Below are 22,110 nucleotides of genomic sequence, written 5' to 3'. Positions count from 1 at the left end.
TTATTAATATGAATAATCTCTCTTCCTACAACAGAAAAAATGATATGATTCTGGAAGAATATCTAAAATAAATGTGAAGACCATGAGAAAACAGAGTTAAAGCTTTGTGTTTTGCTGAAGGCTTTCAAATATAGTATCTCATTATTTGGGCAACTAGGGTGGTTTCTAATCACACATTTTGTGAAAATAAAATAATGACCATAAAAAATATATTGCATGGTGTTCTCAAATATACTCTTTAATTTATCCTCGTAAAAATTCTGGTAGGTAAGGAGGTAAAATACTATTTCCCCCATTTTAAAAATAAAAAAACTTAGACATATAAAATCCAACCTGCCTGAAGGCAAACCATACATCTTATTAATAAATATACTTTTATAAAATATAGAAATTGGTTATTCTAAGAAGCTAACAGATTATAAATTCTGAGACATAGAAAATAATTGAAAAATTGAGTCTAGTTTAATGTCCATGTTTAAGTTTAGAAAAATAGCGCTTTTTTATCTAGAACCCTAAAATTCATTGGTAGCAAAGGTTTAGACCATATTGGAATCTAGAACCTAGATTCTTTATGAACTAGATTACAGAGGTTTTAACTTTCTACCAAGAAAGAGCATAAATTTTAAATTTATTTAAAAAAATCATGATGAATAAATATATAGGAGAAACATTAAAGTAAGTGTGGGATTTACTACCAAAATGGCAATAGATCCCACAAATTTTTCCTTAATGGGTTTAGTAAATAAATGGTCAATAATACAATTAAGCTTTTAGTGGCTGAGAATTCAGACCTCATGATCTGGGTATAGAAATTTACACTAGATAAATGTATACTATCTAGTACATAATTGCAATTTTATTATTTGTGGGCTGAAATATCCATGAAAGCAAGGTGTGTGTGTGTGTGTGTGTGTGTGTGTGTGTGTGTGTATCTATGTGTGGGTGGGTGTGTGTTTGGCTCACTGAAGTTTTAAATTACTGGAATAATTGACATCATTTAAAATTTTGACATTTTTACATACAAATTTGGATTTTCAAATCAAGGTCTAGCTTACTCCAAAGTGCATACTCTTTCTCCTTCATCACACTGCCAGCCCAATGGATCTAATGCAATGGTACACTGTACAGCTGGAGACACTACTCTCCCTTCTAACACCACTCAACCACTGTGCCAATTTCTAGCCTGAACCCTGACAGTATCTTGACAAGCCCAGGAGACTCAAGCACAGCATGTGTCTATCAATTTTCACAATAAGAAGCATCTTGTGTCAGAGATGATAAACTTATAATGTGATCAAATTAACTCTTATTTCCAAAAACTTAAGAAATGCAAGAATTGATTTTAAAGATTCTACGTCCAAAAACACTTCAAGGGGCACCTGAATGGCTCAGTTGATTGGGTGTCTGACTCTTAGTTTTGGCTCAGGTCATAATCTCATGGGCCTAAGATCCAGCCCCAGGGTGGGCTTCACACTCAGAAGGGAGTCTGCCAGAAGATTCTCTCTCTCTGCCCCTCCCCCCACTTGCGCATGTGTGTTCTCTCCCTCTTTCTCTGTCTCCCTTTCTCTTGCAAATAAATAAATCTTTAAAAACACTTCAAAACCCAGAAAGAAGTAGATATGTGGCTCATTACTAATTTCACATTTAGGTAATAGAGGGAAAAAATGACAAACTTCCTTCCCAAAGGCCACACATTGAGGCAAATAAAATCAGGGGAAAAATTGTCCTGAGTATCTACTACTCATCTCTGTTTTCTCTAATGGGTCACAATTTTCCTGAGACAATAATTTGCTTCCTAAAACTACATATTTCACAAGCAATTGGATGTCAAATATTTCCAGCAGCCCAATAAAGGTGGCCTGATTTCTTTTATTTCTTTCTGGGTAAGTTGGTACATGCATCATAGGAATCTCATTGATGCTTTTCACTATTACATTGGATAATTGGAGAAATTTTCATTTTTCCTAGAAAGCAAATATTGACTGAGTAATATACAAAATTATGAATAATAGTTCCTTACATTTAGAGAGATCTTTTTAGTTTACAACAGAGTTTAATACAGGGTTTCACAACAGTAAATGACTTAGAAAAAAATGCTTATTTCCAAACACCATTTTATAGAAGATGCTGAGATTGCTGTCCTGAACTATAAAGAGACTAGAATCAGTGTCCTCTGCAGCAAGTGCATTCATTCATTCTAATCCAGAGCGACACGCTCCCTTCCATTTGATATGTGTGTTATCACTCTGTACTTGTGTGCATTGGGCAGGTGTGTACTTCTGTGCTAGTGATCTTATATTCAGAGTTTCAAAAATTCCAGAAAATAACTTTACCAGTATTTTACTCACTATTACTCTAAAACTCACTGTAATCCTAGGGGGTTCATAAATGTGTTTACTAATACATACATGCTCTACAGTATTCTTTCATTAAGCAATCTAATGTACTTAGTTTTGTCTTGATTTGCTCTTAGCCTTCTTCAAATAGTTCAGAAAACATTTTAAATACCTAAAGCATACTTTGATATAAAACAGCTACTTTGTAGATATGGTACAATATATATGATCAACATGTAGGAGGTATTGTCTGACTTTAATGAAAAGCAGAAAAACAATGAAACAGATGAAAAAAAAAAAAAAAACAGTACCGGTGAGGAAATCCTGATAGAAATTGGGTGATTTTGGTTGTAAAATCTGTCAGTCTCGGACTGGCGTAAATGCAGTCATTGTTGCCAGGTTTGATTAATGACAGTTGTACAATCATGTGCTGACAGTCCCCGCCATAAAGATACCTTTTTTTTCCCTGATACGGAACACTGCTGAAAAATGCAACCCAATCAGATTTGGCCCCCGGACAACATGTGCTGTCATCACTGTACCGTGAATTGAGATTGATTGGTAACCAGCTGTGACAAAGTGGGAAAAGAAGCTCTGGGTTTTGTATTGTATTTTTTCCCAAATAAAAAAAAAAAAAAGGAAAAAGAAAAAAAAGGGAAAAGGAAACTGAATTGTGTCAAAACCATTACCATCTGTTCAGCTAAATAATCCACAAAACAAAATAAATTTATTTTAATACTGAAAACAACAGTTTATGTGCACAGTTCTGCTGGTGTGTGATCTCATATTTGATGATGAATCTTAAAAGTGTTTCCAAAGAGAAAATATTATTCATTTTTAAGGAACAGAGTACTATCTTCTCAAATCGCTTCTAAATTTAAAGAGTCTATTTTATTTCTTTCTCAGGACAAAACTTTCCTAGGTAGTGGGAAGATTTCCTCTACATCTAAATTTACTTTGGAAATATCAAACAAGATTTTTGAAAACTGGCAAAATTTGATAACATAACCACATTTCATACATTTCTCATACTCTGCAATCCCGGATGCATCATAAGCTTCTAGGGCAGGACTTTTATTTTCTGCCTTTTGTGAATATAATTCAGATAATTTAGGGACCTCCCTCCAAGCCTTCCACAGTGGCTGTAGAATTTGGGAGGAGAAAAGAACAAGAGAAAACACAATATGATTTCTATTATAAAGTGTGATTTTACCATGTTTGGTTCAAGCCCGTGTATCTCATCGCCTTGCTTGAACTATGAGGATTCCCACTAATAAAACTTCCTGCATGGCTGTTCTCGTTTCAAAAGCACCTTTGTTTTTCCATGGGAGGAAATTTATTTTCTCAACATCTTTACTTTTTGAAATCACCTACTACTTCTTGCTGCAAGGTGTCTGGCTCCAATTCTACAACAAATGTTCTGAATTAGCACTTAAAATTTTGTTATGTATCTGCTTTATTAATCATTACATTGGCCAATAGTAAAAACTATGAATTGAACCAGGAAACATTTAATGGCTATGTAAGTAAATATGCTTTTCCTTTTAGGGAGAGTTAAAAAAGTTAGTTTTTATATTTTCAAAATACACTCAATCTAAATAGCTAACGATCACCCTACACCTTTTAAACTCTTGCAGAAACTAAAGAAATGTCTACAATTCATGAACATGCCATAGTTCTGTAAGTCAATGAAAATTTAACTACGGAGATTTTATATAAAAATGTCACAAAGTCTATTGCCTGCTTTCAACAGAAGGATTTTCAGGATAAAAATTACTCATTAATCTTATGGAGTCATTCATGGATAATTAAAGACACAGCCATCAACTAAATGAAAGCACAGTATGGCAAATAGTGCATGCTAACTTTGAATTGAGGCACTCCTATATAAAACATCAACTTTCTTGGAGAAATTTAGATCTTTGCTTTTTTCACTCTAAAAAACTAAAAGTAGAAAAAGTTGGTCAATTTTCCTAACGTAATATTTCTGCTCACAATTTTTCAAACTAAATTCTTCCACAGACAACACTTAAAACTATTATTAAAACCCATGTAAGCGGCTCTTAGCAACCCAAGTTCCAGGTGGTATTTTCATACTCTGTAATACTTCAGTATACGCTAAAGTCAAGCTCTTTAACAGTTGAAGTCTGGGACCCAAAAATGAGCACAATAGGCCTTTATTTTGCTGGAAAAGGGATACTGGGTCAAGTTTTCTATACTTTAGAGCCAACCTGGGTCACATTATTCTTTTTATCTACAACTATACTACTACTAATATACTAATTATCAAACACACTACTATATACCACAGTTACAAAAGCTAAGGTTTATATTGGAAGTGGAATTATCTACCTATTCCTTCAGGATTCAGGTCATAAGCATTTCTGGGCAGGGCACCTAAGACCAGTATGAAGGACCGATATCTTCCTTAAAAATGAAAATTAATGTAATATTCATTGGAAAAGGAAAGAAAACAAAAATCCTGGGAGATTAGACTTGTAGGGAAATACTAAGCAACAAGACAGTCTCCGAAGAGAACTTGCTGTGCTCGAAAGCCAAAATGAAACTTAAAATATTATGGCATTTGACTCTGCCTAAATAACAAAACAATATTTTAGATTCTCTTGGCTTCCCCTAAATGCTTTCCTTATTACCTCCATCCCTGGCATAGGGGCCTCCCTCCTTGTCAGCCTGACCATAGATGGAAAACCCCTCTACCATGGTCTCCCTTAAGCACAACAGAGAGAGCAGGGCATTTTCTGACTAAAAAGCTAAAAGAAAACAAACACAAAACATGTTCAACAATACCCACCAGGATAAAAAATACTATAGTTGATTTAATGAAGTGCAGATTTCCGATCCCAGGATAATCAGGCCCAAAAGAACACTGCCGGGGATCCCGGACACCGCCGACCACCTTAAAACCAGAGCCTCTCTCTGGAGCTTGAGCAATTAAACCAAACTGCAGCTGAGCCTTCTGGAAAGGCCAAGGCATCCTGCTCACCCCAAACCAGGAGTGCCTGCAAGTTTTAATCACTGTGGGCTTCTGCTGTGTGTTGAGTGCCCCCGTCCCCCCATCTTCTACTCCTATGACAGACAATAGGGCCTCCAGGGATTAATTCTCTTGGTAAATTTGTGAACAACTGTAAAGTTCATAGCCCATTGTCCTTAGTCACCACCCCGTTTCCATCTTCTCTTGTTATCTTATTCTCTCATGTTTCACCTCTGCAGCGAGCTTTGTCTCCTCTGATACAACCTCTCACAATTTTTTTTTTCGTAACCACCTCCACAATATTTTTCACTGTGCCTTCTGAAATACGGGTTCACAGATTTGTAAAAACCTCCTTATCCTCTCTTGCAGATTTTTACCTTCACCTCATGGAAGATTTTCTTAATGGAAATCTGGCTTTTTCCCGAGAGCTGGTGAAAGGGTGGAGGAAGAAAGGATGTGGGAAGTATCCTCCCTGCTATTCAAATTACTCGATGCCTACCATGAACTACTCAGTGAATATTCTTTAAAATGAGTGCTTATCCACTCATTATGAAAATAAAACAAACCAAAATCCTATCCCATTGAAAGGGAATCATGTCATCTAATTTCCATATGGAACCTTAAGAATTTTGTCCTCTTTAGAAAAATATGGTAATTAATAGGACTTACTTTATAGGGCTGTTTTAAGAACTAAACTAGTTCAAACATTTAGTTTTGAGACCTGAACTTGGTAGATAGTAAATGCTCACTAAATGTCCCCTGAGATAATTCATGGCTGCCCCTCACTTCACGTATATCTCTTCCTCCAGTAATAATGTCTCCCTCTTTCTTTAGCCATCATCTCATGGCAGATCTTGGAGATTGTTCTCAACCAGAATGGCTCACTTTTGGAATCTGAAGTTCAAAGTCTGATGCTGCCATAACCTTGGATGTTTCCTGCTGTATTAATAGTTTACAAACTGAACCTCTTCCTCTGTTTCTATCAACTCTTTCCATCATCACTTCCTCCTCTATCCTACCTAGATTCTATGTTCCATTAGTTGCTTGCCAACATCCTTACTTTTCTTGTGTTACTACCTCTGTGTCGCATTTCCCCAGCAAGCCCCAATTATGTATTACTATAATAGTCTACCCTTCTCTATATACCAAGAGTAGACTTGTAAATGCTTCAATTTACCCTCAACTGGCTCTCTAGAGAAAAGTCCCAACTTCTGAACCTGCCCAAGAAGACCTGACCTGGTCTCTGCTCACTTCTCCAGTCCCATCTTGGCTACCTTCCAGTCAAGCCCCCGACTGTACTCAGAATTCTCAGGCTCTCTCCTATTCCTGAATCTCTGCATATCTGTGTCTTTACACCTGGACTTTTCTCCATACCTCCCCACTCCCCCATTCTCTCTCCCTAAGGCCTAACTACTTCTGCTTATCCTGACACAAAATTAATGTGTTTGATGTCTCTCCACACTTCCAGAGTTGAAGCTCCACAAAGGCATGGTCACGTCTTTGTTCGCAGCCGTATCCTCAGATCATGGTACAGTGAATTGAATCTAGTAGGTAGTCAAGATCAATTTGTTCATGAAGGAATAAATTAAGGCTGTACATACACAGGAAGAAGATAACTTTCCCCAGGATCAAACATCACTGATAACAAAATGTCAACTCTGTAGAATAGAGAGGCTGAAGAATCACTTTAGGGGAGCCCCAGGGGCTTGGTGGGTTAAGCATCTGCGTTCTGCTCAGGTCATGATCTCAGAGTTCTGGGATCCAGCCCTGGATCGGGCTCTCTGCTCAGTGGGCAGTCTGCTTCTCACTCTCATTCTCCCTCAGTGCCCTCCCTCTCCCTCTCTCTCAAATAAATAATATCTTTAAAAACAATAATCACTTTATTTTCTGTTCCCTGAACTTTGATTGAGTTTACCTAAATTATATCTTCTACTCATAATTTTTATTTCAAAACATTTTCTGTGTTCATTGTCTCCAAAACATTGACTGATACCACAATTAACAATACAGTGCACAGGGCCCCAGAGCAATGCATGGTTAAAGGAGATGAAGTTACAGAGGATACCCTTGCTCATACCTATCCTTGTTCTATGATTTAATCTTTTGCCCAGATAACGAAACTCAAGTTCAATATACAGCAGTAAGAAAAGAGTGAGGTCCCAAAAGTTTAGGATAAAAATTAACTTTTAGGTCAAAATTACATGATAAAAGTATATTTTAGCACTGATAATCTTTCATTAGATCAAATGTCAACATTAAAGGGTTTACCTTTACAATATTAAAATTAGAACTTTTATTATTGACACAATATCCACTATTTGCCTGGCAAACAGTTTTTTTCACTTAGGCTGTTTTGTTTTGTTTTGTTTTTCTCTTTCTTTTTGGTATTATCTGCAGATAGGTCACTGACCTATCACTGATAATTACATTATTGTTTTCAAAACTGCAGAAAATTTTTAATATTACCTCATACTTATACTGATTTTCACTATATTTAAATCCCTTAAAAGTTTACAGATTAACTTTGTGTGTGTGTGTGTGTGTGTGTGTATCATGTACCACTTTCTCCTATATTTATATAAGATTAAATTCAAACCATTCTAGAGATACTAGGATTTTCATTGGGTTCATAAGAGCAGAAAAGAATATCTAATTCTTCGCATTGCTATCCTTAATATAGAACCATCCTTGTGATTTATTCAAATAAAATAATATCTGCTATTCCTTAAATGCATTACTTGAAATACTTTTAAAACTTAGTATTATTTCCATAAGTTTGTTAATTAGAACATGAAAATTTATGGTAAAAAATGCAAACAAGTCACAATTAAGGAAAGCATGTTGGAACCAAAGAAGTGGTGGAGGCAGGTTAAATTATCCTTCAATTTAGAACTAATTATTGGCTAAAATTCATTTAAGACAATTTGGTTTTACAACAGGACTAAGAATTATAACATCAGGTTTGGAAAAGTGGATCTATCTCATAGTTGTGTATTTGGTTAGAAATTAAACTCAACTTTAAATTCAGTTAGAAAATGACTTCAGAGATTAAATCCACAACAATCCATGAAATCCACAGCTCAGAGCAGACGTTTTTGACAGGCAGTTCCCCTTCTTATACTCTTCTGAGTAGAGAATGAACTCTGTGCAATAGGGACTGCAAGTTCAGAGTGAAATGGATCTTTGAATGTATCATCTACTTAGTGGCCTTGTGATCCTCACTGGATAAACTTCCAGAAGACTCCACTAGTGTTCAAAGTGAGCACTAGCTGAGGGAGGGGCAGGGGTGCTCTGCATTATCAGAGGGAAGTTCAGTTTGGACTGTGCTATGGAAGATTCACAAGTCTCTCTCTCTTCTTGTGCCCACAGAAACCTCCTCATGAAATATGGTTCTGGAATAATTTAGGAATTCAACACAGCTACATGGGGGCACTTGTCATCATTAAGTGTGTCACAGAAAGTATAGGTTACTAGATTTATTTGAAAATAGAAGGTTCAGACCCTTCTCTAATCAAGCTACTCTTAACTAGTTTTATCAATTCAGCAACTATTTAATGAGCAAGAAATATAAAGAAACATTTCATACCTCATATATTCTAGAAAATATGCAAAAATATACATTCATCTCAAGTCATTAGTGAACCAAAGGACCTTCTTATATTCGATGACGACATATTTCTGTCAAATCCAGCCATGGTATTATCTGTCTATCTCACTGGTATAACCTTCATAGCTAAGGCAAGAAGGAAAGACTTTGAAATCTGTTTCTTTGAACTATATTCTATTATTTTTGCCCTAACATTATAAAACAAAAATAAAAATGATATAAAATAGCATTCAGATAATCAATGCCTACTTCATCTTTTCTACCAGATCAGGGTTTCTCGACCTCAGTCCTAGTGACATTTTGGGCGAGGTTATCTTTACTGTGGGGGTTGTCCTGTGCATAGTCTGCTACGTCGCAGCATTCTTAGCCTCTCTGCACTAGATAACAGTAGCACCGAGTCCCCCAAATGCGGCCATCAAAAATGTCTGCCGGTGTCATAAAAAATGACATCACCAAATATCCCTCTGGGAATGGGAGAAGCAAAATTAGCTCTAGTCAAGACCACTGCACCAAAGATATATCCGGTGAGCACCACATATCAGATATAGAGCTGGATATTTGAGACGAAAGATAAATATGGCAAGGGGAGTTGGGAGACAGAGAAATAAAAAATGACAATAATGAGATTAACATGGTTTTCTCTTAGTTACACAGAAATTAAAAAAAAAAATAGCTGATCGTTGTTCAGTAAAACATGGAATGAAGGGTGTTCCAGGTCCAAAATGGGAAATGAGCACAAACTTTCATGTCAGAGAGACCTGGGGTTTGAAACCAGCTTTGCCACAAGTCCTGTGACCTTGAGCACAATGATGCTCCTTGTCCCTAAGCTTCAGTTTCCTGCAGTGTTAAAAAGAGGATTCATACTTCAAGGCTGTTGGGAAGATTAATTGTAACTGTGCAAACACCTAGCATAAAACCAGTGGGCCCTCAAAAAAATACAGTGTTTCTGGGCCCGTGGGTAGCTCAGTCAGTTAAGTATCTGCCTTCAGCTCAGGTCATGACCTTGGGGTCCTGGAATCGACGCCCGTACTGGGCTTCCTACTCAGCAAGGAGTCTGCTTCTCCTTCTGCTTTGTGCTCCCTCTCAAATAAATAAATAAAATCTTTTAAAAAAACACAGTTTGTTATTACTTTAATATAATTTCCTTTGGGGCACCTGAGTGGCTTAGTCAGTTAAGACACTGACGATCTTGGCTCAGGTCTTGATCCCAGGGTTGTGAATTCAAGCCCCACATTGGGCTCCCATGAAGCCTACTTAAAATAAATGAATAATATAATAAATATAATATAATAAATATAATATAATATAATTCACTTAATGATGAATTATTTTAGGGGCACCTGGCTGGTTCAGTCGGTGGGGCACGCAGCTCTTGTTCTTGAAGTTGTGAGTTTGGGCCCCATGTTGGGTGTAGAGATTACTTAAAAATATAATCTTAAAAAAAAAAAGATGGATTATTTCAGTGTAGCAGTTTAGAGGGTGGACTTGAGGGCTAGAGTGTCTGGTTGGGTTCAAATCTCTCTCTACCACTTGAATTTGCCCGTCAAATTCTTCCTTTGGTAATGTATGAATGATAAGAATACATGTTTCATGAGGAAACAGTGAAGATTAAATGATTTCTTTACATGTAAAGCATTTGAAAAATTAGCTAGTACTCCCTGAATCAATTTAAGATGCACACTTTTCCTATTTTAACATCTCTGACATTAGGAATCATTTTCTGTAGATGATATATCATATTTGATTTGGCAATTTTTTCTCCTTAACTCAGAGAAAAAGTACTGCTGGATCTTACAAACAATTCTAGCCTGAATTCAGTGACATATGATATTATTATGTGATTATAAATAGTTAGGTTAAACAAATCTTTTGACTTCCATGTTTATTAAAGACAACCCCTATCATCCAGGCAACCAAGTTATAAACCCTAGTATTACTTTTATCCCCTCTTTTCCCATGAATCCTGACACATAATCGATCTCTTAAAAAAAAAAAAAAGCTTTGCTTTGTACTGCCAGTTGCATTAATATCCATATTTATATGTTTATAGGAAATAACCCACTGGAGTCCCCTGACTACCTTTTAAACAACTTCCTCCCAGGTATGCCTACCTCCAAACATTCGCTACTCTGAACTCTCCTACATAAAATATGAGAATCAATTTTTTAAACATAGAGACAAAGATACATTTCTATTGAATGTGCTTCAGTGAATCCCCATTTCATAGTGTGTTCAGTATAAACACTTTATTTGGAATTAGAGGCTTTCATAGTAAAGCCTCAACTAACCTTTTTGGCTTTAAGTGCCACTCCACTCCACTTCAAGCAAAATGAACCGCTAATTGTTGGCTTATACTTTCCACCAGCAAAGGTTTTTCATCCTCTTCCATATTGCTTGGAATATTCCATTCTGCTTGGAATACTCTTTGCAGCCCCACTTAGGAGAATTCTCTTCTCCTTTTCAGACCCATCTCTAATGTCACATGGGACTAAAGCAGTTCTTTCTTCCTGAAACCCTAAAGAGTCTTGTATATCATAATTTTTATGTAGTTTGCCTTATTTAATAGTTAATTTTATACATGTCATACTTTTTACTAAAATCCTTGAGAACAAACTCATCTTTTTTTAATCTGTTGCACTAACAACACTAAAAATGTTCAATGAACACGTACGATTATTTTTGAATTTTTGAAATGTAATATTTTATTAGTCTACATTAGAGATTTTTATTATTCCTTTGAGAGAATTGACACCTTGCTATAAATTGTGTTCATAGTAAGGATAAAAATATTTTATTTCTCTCTCTTTATAGAATTTCTCAAATAATGGTAAGAGTACAGATCAACTTTTTTGCTTCTATTATTTGTGGTATAAATGTTGAACAAAACTCTTAGGAAATGTGGATTAATGGATGAAATATTTATAGTTTCATCAAATATATTTTTTATAGCAAGTGTCATTCGTTATACGAATTGCAATGATGCAGAATTCTTAACCAGGTATTCGTTATAAAGCCTCCCAACACCTATACATTTAATGAAATTCGTTAAAATATATTACAGTAACTTTTATAATTTTAACAGTCACAATAATCGTTAAGAATGATTGGTAAAGTTTCTTTTTTTTTTTTTTTAAGATTTTATTTATTTATTTGACACAGAGAGAGACAGCCAGCGAGAGAAGGAACACAAGCAGGGGGAGTGGGAGAGGAAGAAGCAGGCTCCCAGTGGAGGAGCCCAATGTGGGGCTCCATCCCAGGACTCCGAGACCACGCCCTGAGCCAAAGGCAGACGCTTAACGACTGAGCCACCCAGGCGCCCCATGATTGGTAAAGTTTCTACACTGAGATCTTGTCACAGGTCTACCCCATAGATTTATACCATGAATCACCTTGTCATAAGACACTTCTGGTACTTTAATTTCTTGACAAAGTTTCACTGTGTCTCAACAGGAGCAAACCACTCCCCTCCCCCATTCCTGTCCTACTGCTAAATATGACCTTTGAGAATGAAATTCCAATGAGTTGAAACTATTCACCAGCCAAAGTAAATTTCTCCAATAACTGATTCTACTCTGTGGAGTAGGGTATAATCTTACAATGCTTTGAAAGTATTTGTTTTTTGTCTCTTATCTTTGACAATTGTATCTACTTCACACACTAACAAAAACATTCATCATGTTTTTGTAATACTAGGTCTCAAGTTATTCTCTGTGGGTTTTTTTTTTTTCCTTTCCTTTTCAATTCATACCAGTTGACTTGAATAATTGGGTTGACCAACAAGTTTTCTAGAAGGACCATTATAAGAAATAATAACAATGATAACAATAATAATAGTGATGATGATAGCTCACACTTTAGAAAATATAAAGTCTAGAACTCAGCCTGCCAATTTGTAACTGTTCATAGAACCGCTGATATTCAAATATTATCAAGAAAATATAAAATAATGCTCTTTTACTAAATACAACCATTGTCTGAGTGCCATTAGGCAATGCAGATGAAAAGATGAGTTAAATTATCATGCTCTAGAAAAGTCCATAGTTCTAAATTTATATATTTATACTATTAACTCTCACAGCAAGTATTTGTTTAGCTTCTTTTGTATTCTCAGGGACTTCATTTTTATTTCCAGATACAGTGTTAAGAAGAACATTAGAATAGGGGTGCCTGGATGCTCAGTTGATTGGGTATCTGACTCTTGGTTTCTGATCAGTTGTGGTCTTGGGGTTGTGGTGTCAGGGTCTCAGGGTCTTGCCCCACACTGGGCTCCCCGCTCAGTGTGGAGTCTGCTTGTCCTTCTCCCTCCCCTTCTGTCCCTTCCTCTGCTTGTGCTTGCACTCACGTACTCTCTCTCTCTCACTAAAATAAATTAATAAATAAATAAAATCTAAAGAAGAACACAAGAATATATTGAGTTCAAATATTCTGTGATACTAAAGAAAGAATTATTTTAAACTTTGTTTCACTGGGCAGTGGGAAGTAATGATAATTTTTAAAATCATGCATACTTATTTAATATGATATATATTACTGATAAGTAACATTATGATAAAGGTTATAAAATCATTTAGATGTACTTCATTACACTGATGGATTTTGTGACCATCTGATAGGTAAGCATCTACTAAGCTGCCTTTTCCTGATCTTAAACCCCAAATGGAGAATGGGAAAACATTGTTTCCACCCAGAACCTCTGGTTAGTGGTCAAGAGTGTGGGCTTTGGAGCCAGACGTCCTAGATCCCTTACTAGATGACTAACTTTGTCATACTTATCCTCTTTGTGTCTCATTTTTTTATTTGTAATATGGAAATAATAATAATAGATTTAATATCATAAGGTTGTCATAAGAATAAATGTATTAATGTAAGACACCTAGTGTAGGTCTGGTACAGAGTAAGCACAATATAAGTATAATTTATTAGTATTACATTTACAGAAAAGGAAAATGCATTAAAAAACAAGTCTTTTGAATCAATACTAGACTTTTCCTATAAAAACCTAAATAAGCATTTAAAGTCAAAGGCAATTTTGAATTAAAAAATATGCCCATATATGCATAAAAATCTGACAGGATATATGCAAAACATAAAAAGTAGATGTCAATGATATATGGGTACATGGGTACTTTTCCTTTTCCTCTTTAGGCCCATCCATTTTAAATTTCTGGGTTTTTTCCTCCTATAAAAATGTGTTATCATACTTGTTAAAATGTTCTGAGTTATTGCCATTCAAAGAATCCTACCATTGCAGAATTTAAAGGCACAGAAGCTGTCCAATCCAACTTACACGTTCTGCAGATGTGGACTCTGGTACTCACCGTATTTTGTAAATTATTTAAAACAGCATGATGCATTTTGGCAGAGCTGGGATAAGATTGTTAAACTCCTAAATTCAACTTTATCTTGTAGGCCCACATTCCAATACAACTTATTAAGAAGAACAACAACCGCAAAAATCAAACAGAAGTGCATCTTAAGATAACCCCCTGGGTGATTAAAAGTCATCTAAGTGATTCTAACCACAAATTGTCATAGAAGGCAAGGATGTGTGTTAAAATAGTCAGTTAAAGAATTTTCTCCTTTTTATATTTTGTTTACAGTTAAGGTAAGAATCTAGGTACTAGAAAGTATGTCTCCAATGGTAAATATCCAATATATCCACCTGTGGCTTGACACAGTGGCTATGTCTTGGTAAGTCTTTGACTTGTCCTATAGTTTGGGCTAAGGAAGATGTTGTCCTAGTTCTGACCCTTGTCTAGTGAATTCTCTAACATGCTACACTTTTATGGATGAAACAAACCTGCTGTGTCTCCTATGTTGGACAACACCCACATGCCAATGACAGGTGGCACTCAGGGGGATCCTTTTGCTCTGTAAACTGGCACCTGGTCTTGGCTCTGCCTCGACACAACACAAGAGCTGCCAGTTAATGGACATCTTTGACTTCAAGGCATTTCATATTCCAATATTGTCCCAGCTTGTTAGTTGACCACTGGCCAGAGCCCAAATTGGATGCCAGTTCCTGCATTGTTTCTGAACTGAGATTCTCAACAGATGGGCCAATGTGGTCACAGGATGGGGCAACTTGCACTCCTCAACCTAAGTGGCAATTAGTTTTGTGTTAACAGCAACTATTAGCACCTATTTGATGAAAACACAGAGAAAGTACCATTTTGGCATCCCTCTGAAAGTTGCTAATTAATTCTGTTTGTAAACAAAATTTATATCTTCAACTTCCAACAAAGTAACTTTGACCTGGTCCAAAGTTAGATTTTCAAAACACTAAGACACTTCATGTGTGGCTTATGAAATTGGTCTAAAAATTACCTTTTACATTAATGCTATATGGTGTTCCTATAAAGTTACTCGTAATGTAGTGTTTCTAACCGATTACCTAAAATTTGATCTAAATATAAAATTTCTAAGTGGCTCAAGTCAATAAATAATTAATAATCACATAATTATGAAGCCCGTTAGTTTAAAATACATATTTTATGCTGGACAGATTCTAAATTAAGTCCTGGCCCTAACATGTATAAATGTGTGACTTTGGAAGCAAGTTAGTTAAGCTTCTATTTCCATATCCCTCAAATGGGGACTTGTATTACACTAGAACAATATTGAAAATAACATAATTAACATGCAAAAGTGTGTGACAAATAGTACATTCTTCAAAAATACTTGCTTTTATTGTTTTATAATCTTCTTACAAAAGTGATGGTTTTCTTATTATGAGCTGACAAATGATATAATGTGTGAAATTTGAAAGTCCCAACCCAGGTATCTTATTGAACTGGGGCTACGATAAAATACCTGGACAATGCACAATCTTCCAGAGGTGGTAACTTTCAGGCTTGGTAAACTGGCTGGCAAAATTCATAAATAAATATATGTGATTTAAAAGCAAAAGTGATATTTATTAAATCAATAGGATTTTATGTATTTCTATAGAAATTGCCCAAAGAAAGAATATCCATAGAAATTATATACTCTGTTTTTCACCTTCACTATATTTCCCTTATAGTTTGCTATATAACTAATAAATGCCACCAATCAGCTGAATTTATAAAACTGGAGCACTTGTTACGTGTATCCATGGTAAAGTATATACAGTGCTTTGAATTACTTATATAATTTTAATAACCCTTTGAGTTAGAATGGATGGCATAATTATTCACCCTGTGAGAATGAAAGTGTAGGTTAGTCATTAGTGCCACTATATTACTGGTCCATATCTTTGGGTTGTAAAACACAGAGTTTAAATAGCTTCTTCAAAGTCATACTCCTAGTTAATGGTAGAGAAATCTGTCAAACACCATTTCTAGAACATGGGAGTATAACTAAACAGATAATGATTGAACAGTGTCAGAACAAGCCCAAAGTCTAACATCTCTGGCGATAGCCAAAACATTCTTCATACTATTTGTAGCTATATTAAAAGATCTCACAGTAATTGTGCATGTCGTTCTAATTTTTTTTCCAGACAGAAATGGCTAAGTCATCTGGATAGCTGAAAAATCATAGAGTAATTCATTTATACTTTTCTTTATATTTCTGAACCTTAGGGACTAATCCACTTTTCAGATGTCACATACCATGTTTTATATACATTGCTTTTCTCCTGCTCTCAGTTCTTTTCCTTCTTTAAAAAAAAAAAGTTAATTGACCAATCTTGACCAGCCTACCTAATCAGCGTGGTTATTTATCAGAAGCCCAAATTACCACATGTCCTTGAAGCACACAGTGTATGTGAAGAAGGCCTATCTCCTCAGCAGGGTGTCAGAGCACCTTTTTAGCATCTCTGCATCCCAGAAGCACACGCTCTAAACAATGGAGCTTCAAAACAATTAATATAAGAACATTTTCCAGCGCTAAGTGAAAAGAGCCACTTAGTGTAAAAATGCTACCAAAAAAAAAGGGGGGAAACTATAAGTGGTTCTATTCAGTTTCTTTTCTTAAGGATTCATGTATTTATGTGAATCTCACATTTCATGGAACTAAGAACTCTAAAAAATCTCTCTTAAAATAGACTTGCACTTTAGAAAAAGGAATTTGTCAGTGGCTTCAAGAAAATTGATAGAATTTTGCACCATATATCTTGCAACTCTTATTCTCTAGTCCTTTTTCTATTTTTATGAAATATTCATGAATTATATCCACTATGTGCAAGCCATCAACCGCATTTAGAATTTGCAGGCATACATAAGAATGTAAATGGCATATTTTATTTCCTTTTTGCTCTGACAAGCTATTATGAACATTCCTTTCTGTACTCTATATCTTTATTAAGAAGGTTAGTGTCATTTTAGAGTTGGTTTAGAAAATAAATAAAAATGAAATTAAAAAAATCACGGAGCTAACTATATGGTGATACAACAAAATTATATGAATGATGAAGGATGTTAAATCTCCTGTTTGCAATTCTTTTAAAGACTGCTAATAATTAACTGAGACACAATCTGTACTGACAGGCCCAGATAAGAAATTACAATTAGATTAATCGCTCTCCTCCTTAACTAATTTCTGAGAAGGGATATTTTTATTCTCCTCACCATTATTAGATTGAACAGAATACTGTAGTGTTGCTGTATTTTAATTTAATTTCTATTTGTTTCACTGTAAATTTATTATTTTCTGTTTCACATTACTACATGGTATTTTTCATAGAGCTTCAGGACACACATATATATTACATATATATGTATTTTTATTTTGATGTAAAAATATGCACTATCCATATGGTAAAATGGAACACAGCAGAAGATGAAACATCATTTTAGTTTTATAAATACTGGCAACTTTTATCACATGAAACACTTTGTGGAAAGATGTGCTGAAGGCACTAGTCATCAAAAGAGTATTAATTAGCAAAAAGCTCTAGGTTTGCCTGATTAAAAAGATGTGGTACCCAAGGAACAAACTAGGATTACTTTAGTCTTGACTTTCTTTAATGTATTGTGTATGTCAATACTTTTCCACATCACCCAATCTGCTTAGCATAAAAAATAAACAAACAATAACAGTATATTTATCTTGCTTAAGATGAGATTTTTTTTAATAGACTACCAGTGAGCATTATAAATATAGTAGGCACTTAATAAATGTAGGCGATTCCAAAAGTGTAACTTCTGCAACTTAAATTATGCTTTAAAAAAACCTGTGTTTAAAAAAAGTAATCATTACAAACAATAAAATCTTAACCCTCTTTCCTCTTATCTCATTTTATTCCCTCTACCCACTTTATTGTTATATTGGTGTGTAAAATTCTTGTCCCAAATAGATGAGTCAATGTTCATTTATTTGAGCATACATATACTGAGACCCTGTGGAAAAAAGATACTGATACTTGACAGAGTTGCAAACAAAAGTGGTGACTTCTTTTTTCTTCCTAAAACCTTCAATTGTGACATAATAGTATCTTCAGAAGTTTCTACAAGCATTAACATTTTGACAGTAGCATGTAATAAGGTGAAGGCTCCTTTCTATTTTATCCCTTTGTTATATGGAAAATAGCCAAATAAACAACTTTTCCCTGGTTGGGACTTAGGGTTATTGCTAGCCTTAGGAATTGCTACTTTTCCCACCTCTCCAAAACGCTCATCTAATTAAAAAATGTCTTTAATACAACTCACCAAGGGTATATTTTAATTTTATTAAAGATAGTTACTGAGAAAGGTCAGGAGTTTAAAGGCTAAAACAAAGAAAGAGGTATATGAGTACCACTAAAAAAAAAAATGTTTTCACAGTAAAGACAAAAAAAAAAAATACACCCTTAATTCATCTCTGGTTACTGAAAGTTTGGCACCGATATCTTCTTCTGTGTCGAAGGTTTAAACAGCTATCACAGCATTTCATAAATTTAAACTTGAATTGAAAAGCTTTTCTTGTCTCCGAAAGAAAAATAGTCACATATTACTTACATAGTAATTACAGGCTATGCAGCTGCCCTACAAAGCTTTACTATAAATGTGTTAAGCATGAACCACGACACAAACCTTATTCAAATTGCATTAAATGTTAAGCCAAAGAAATGTCATCCTCCACACCACTTCACACAATTGCTTACACAAGAACAATGGCCATCTCCCTAGTCTGAGACTTAAATAATGTAATAGAATCAATGTTGTTGATTTAGGCTATGGTTGGTTAAAAGTCATTACTGTTATTCCTCACCAAGTAAAGAGGTCTATTTCCCCCTCATTATGCATAAGCGAAGCTTAGGCTAATGCATACAAATCTAAGAATGAATAAGCTTCTTTGAAATACCATTTAAAGATTGAGAATTCGAGAAAAAGTACATGGCTTCTATCATGATAAAAATATTGACCTCAATTTCTTTACTGCACTGATCCTTACTTTAAGCCTTTCTAACATACAATGTAAAGCTTACACAGCATTTCCATTTGCTTAATACTTTAAAAATATTTAGCTGGTCACACAAAGCACTGTAGTAGGAACATGCCAGTAATAGAAAAATAAAGAGGCCGGAAACCTATCACAATGTTTTAAGGAAAGTTAGTAGAGGTAAGATTTCTCAAAATTTCAACCCTGTCTTTAGAGCCTTTCTATCATCCATTCTAAACATGTAGTATTCGTACTTTTCTTTGAGTTTTATTATTTGAACTCTGAAGCAAATGAATTTGGTAAGACTGGGGAATATTGTAGCAACTAAAGTTGTCAGGCTTATGACCTAACACCTAGAGAAATCTGGGAACAAATCAAACTGGGATTGATTAAGTTTTATTTTACCTTAATTCAAAGACATAGACCCATTAAAATGCAACACACTCTTACAACTTTTTATTTTTGAAACTTTTGTGAACTGGATCTTGTGAAATGATTAAAAATGGCAGGATCGTGAGGGATGTTATGTGGATATCATGTAAACCCCCAATATCATGTAACAAAAGGGCATTCTCACAATTCTCAAACCCCACAAATCCAGTCTAAGCATGAGAAAACATGAAACAAATTCAAGTTTGGGGAACATTCTATAGGCTATCTGGCCAGTACCCCTTAACACTGTCAAGGTCATAAAAACAATGAAAGATTGAGGACTGTCATACTAGAGAACACTGGGGATACGTGACAAGTAAATGCAATATTCTATAATATCCCAACTAAATAAATACCCTAGATTGGATCCTGGAGCAGAAGGAAGACATTAATGGAAAACCTGGTGAAATCAAAAGAATATATAAACTTTAATCATTATGCATTAGCATTTGATCATTAGAAATGGCAAATGTTTCATCATAATGTAAGATGTTAATAACAATAGGGGAAACTGAGTATCACGTATATGGGAATTCTCTGTACTATCTTTTCTATAAAGCCAAAAATATTCCAAAATAAAAGTTGTTTGTTTTTAAAAACTGGACAAGGCTGGGGCGCCTGGGTGTTTCAGTCGGCTAAGCATCTGCCTTTGGCTCAGGTTATGATCCTGGGATCCTGGGATCTAGCCAGCCGTCTGGCTCCCTGCTCATCGGGGAGTCTGCTTCTCCCTCTCCTTCTGCCCCTCCCCCTGCTCATGCTCTCTCTCTCTCTGTTTCTCTCAAATAATTAAATAAAATCTTTAAAAAAAAAAAAAGGACAAGTCTATTTACTCCCAGTAATTGAAAATTAACCTTTGTCTACAGTAGGCCAAATTTTACTATATAATTCATCTCTCAATCTTACATCAACATTTTAAAATTACACATTAAGTGCTCTCAAACTTGAGGAAAATTATTGACTCTACATAGAGGATAGACACTAATAACTCAGCTCCATAAACTCTTCATGCTTATTAACCTGCTTCTCCACTGAAAAGACTTGAGGAATCCCACATTCACAAACTTCTGTAACAACATTCCTTTAAGTCTAGATCTCTAACAGCAAAGTGATGAAGGAAACAAAGAGGTGACTTTCCCTATCATTTAGGCTGAAAAACTAAACAAATTAGAAGTTTCACTTGTTTTATTCCTATACATTGCAAAGAACCTCTCACTGACTATTTAAAATGTTTGGTCCATTTCAGGGCAGTGCTGTTGATGATATAACTTTAGAAAATATAGTATCAGATGCTTAGGGATAAATAAATCAAAATTTTGAAATGAATGCATACATTTAGTAAAGCATCCATAGCGGTTGCTGGTGAGAGCAGATAAAAGGCAAATGATGTCAGTGAAAGCATGTTTAATTTCAGTCAGTTGAATGAAACCTAATTTCTTTTTTTGGTTTTAGAAAAAAATTACTAAAAAGGCAGCATGTGAAATTTTATGCTGATGATGATTGTAGTAGGTGTGATGGCTATAGTTTCAGAAGGTAAGACTAGGAGGAAGACAAAACAAATCTTAAAGCTAGACTTCATGATTCCAGGGTCCTGGGATTGAGCCCTTCTTCTCCCTCTGCCCCTAACCCTGCTCCTGCTCTCTCTCTCTCTGTGTTAAAAAATATATAAAATCTTTTTCAAAAGAAGCTAGACTTGCTCATTATATAGAAAAAAAACACTTGAATGATTCATTTGGTCATAAAGGGCATGGTCTTGGAAAGATTTAGACAATAAAAAGGTTAAATATTTTTATAAAAGGATGATAAACATTTTTGGACTTCCCGTAGAGAGTTGACTGACTGGGTGGGGGTTTGCTGATAGGAAGAATAGAAAAGTGGCAGAGCAAAAATCTCCATGAAGAGATGGAGATTGAGAAAGTGACAGGTAGTCCCTAAATGACAAATTTCTGTGTGGATAGTGATGTCAAGTATCCGCTGCCTTTTCAGTATTGTGTTGCACGAAACTTCTAGTTTACTCCAGACCTTAAAGTCTGCTACACGCAGCAGCCTTTGCTTAGTGATGCTCTGGACAACAAAGGAAGGCAGACAGTATCCAGTGAGTGCGGCAACAGAGCAGGAGTCGGAGGCAATTAGGCTAGGTAGTCAAGAGTTCACCAGAAGCAGAATGGCAGACCTGGAAGGTCCCACCTCAAGAATCTTTGATATTTGGAGATAGTAGATGGAATGGAGGATTGGGCATTTATGTGAAAATTCAATGAAAGAGTGACATTAAAAGCCTGGAGGAGTTCAGTATATTAAACAGCAGCTACTCGGCTTACATATGTAAAAATCATGTATGTGGAAATAATACACTGAGATATGAGTGTCTGGTGGTACAATCAGGATGTCTATTTTTTTTTCTA

General features: G+C 35.3%; 1 protein-coding gene across 14 annotated transcripts in view; it reads right to left on the bottom strand.

The window, feature by feature from the left end:
* The window catches only part of ROBO2 (roundabout guidance receptor 2), a 1,624,218-nt gene that overhangs the window by 134,128 nt on the left and 1,467,980 nt on the right, over positions 1-22,110 (bottom strand). The window lies entirely within an intron of this gene.

The sequence above is a fragment of the Ailuropoda melanoleuca genome, chromosome 1 (assembly GCF_002007445.2).
Source record: "Ailuropoda melanoleuca isolate Jingjing chromosome 1, ASM200744v2, whole genome shotgun sequence".
Classification (NCBI taxonomy): Eukaryota; Metazoa; Chordata; class Mammalia; order Carnivora; family Ursidae; genus Ailuropoda; species Ailuropoda melanoleuca.
The sequence above is the reverse complement of the archived record's forward strand: the minus strand, read 5'-3'. Positions and strand labels throughout refer to the sequence as shown.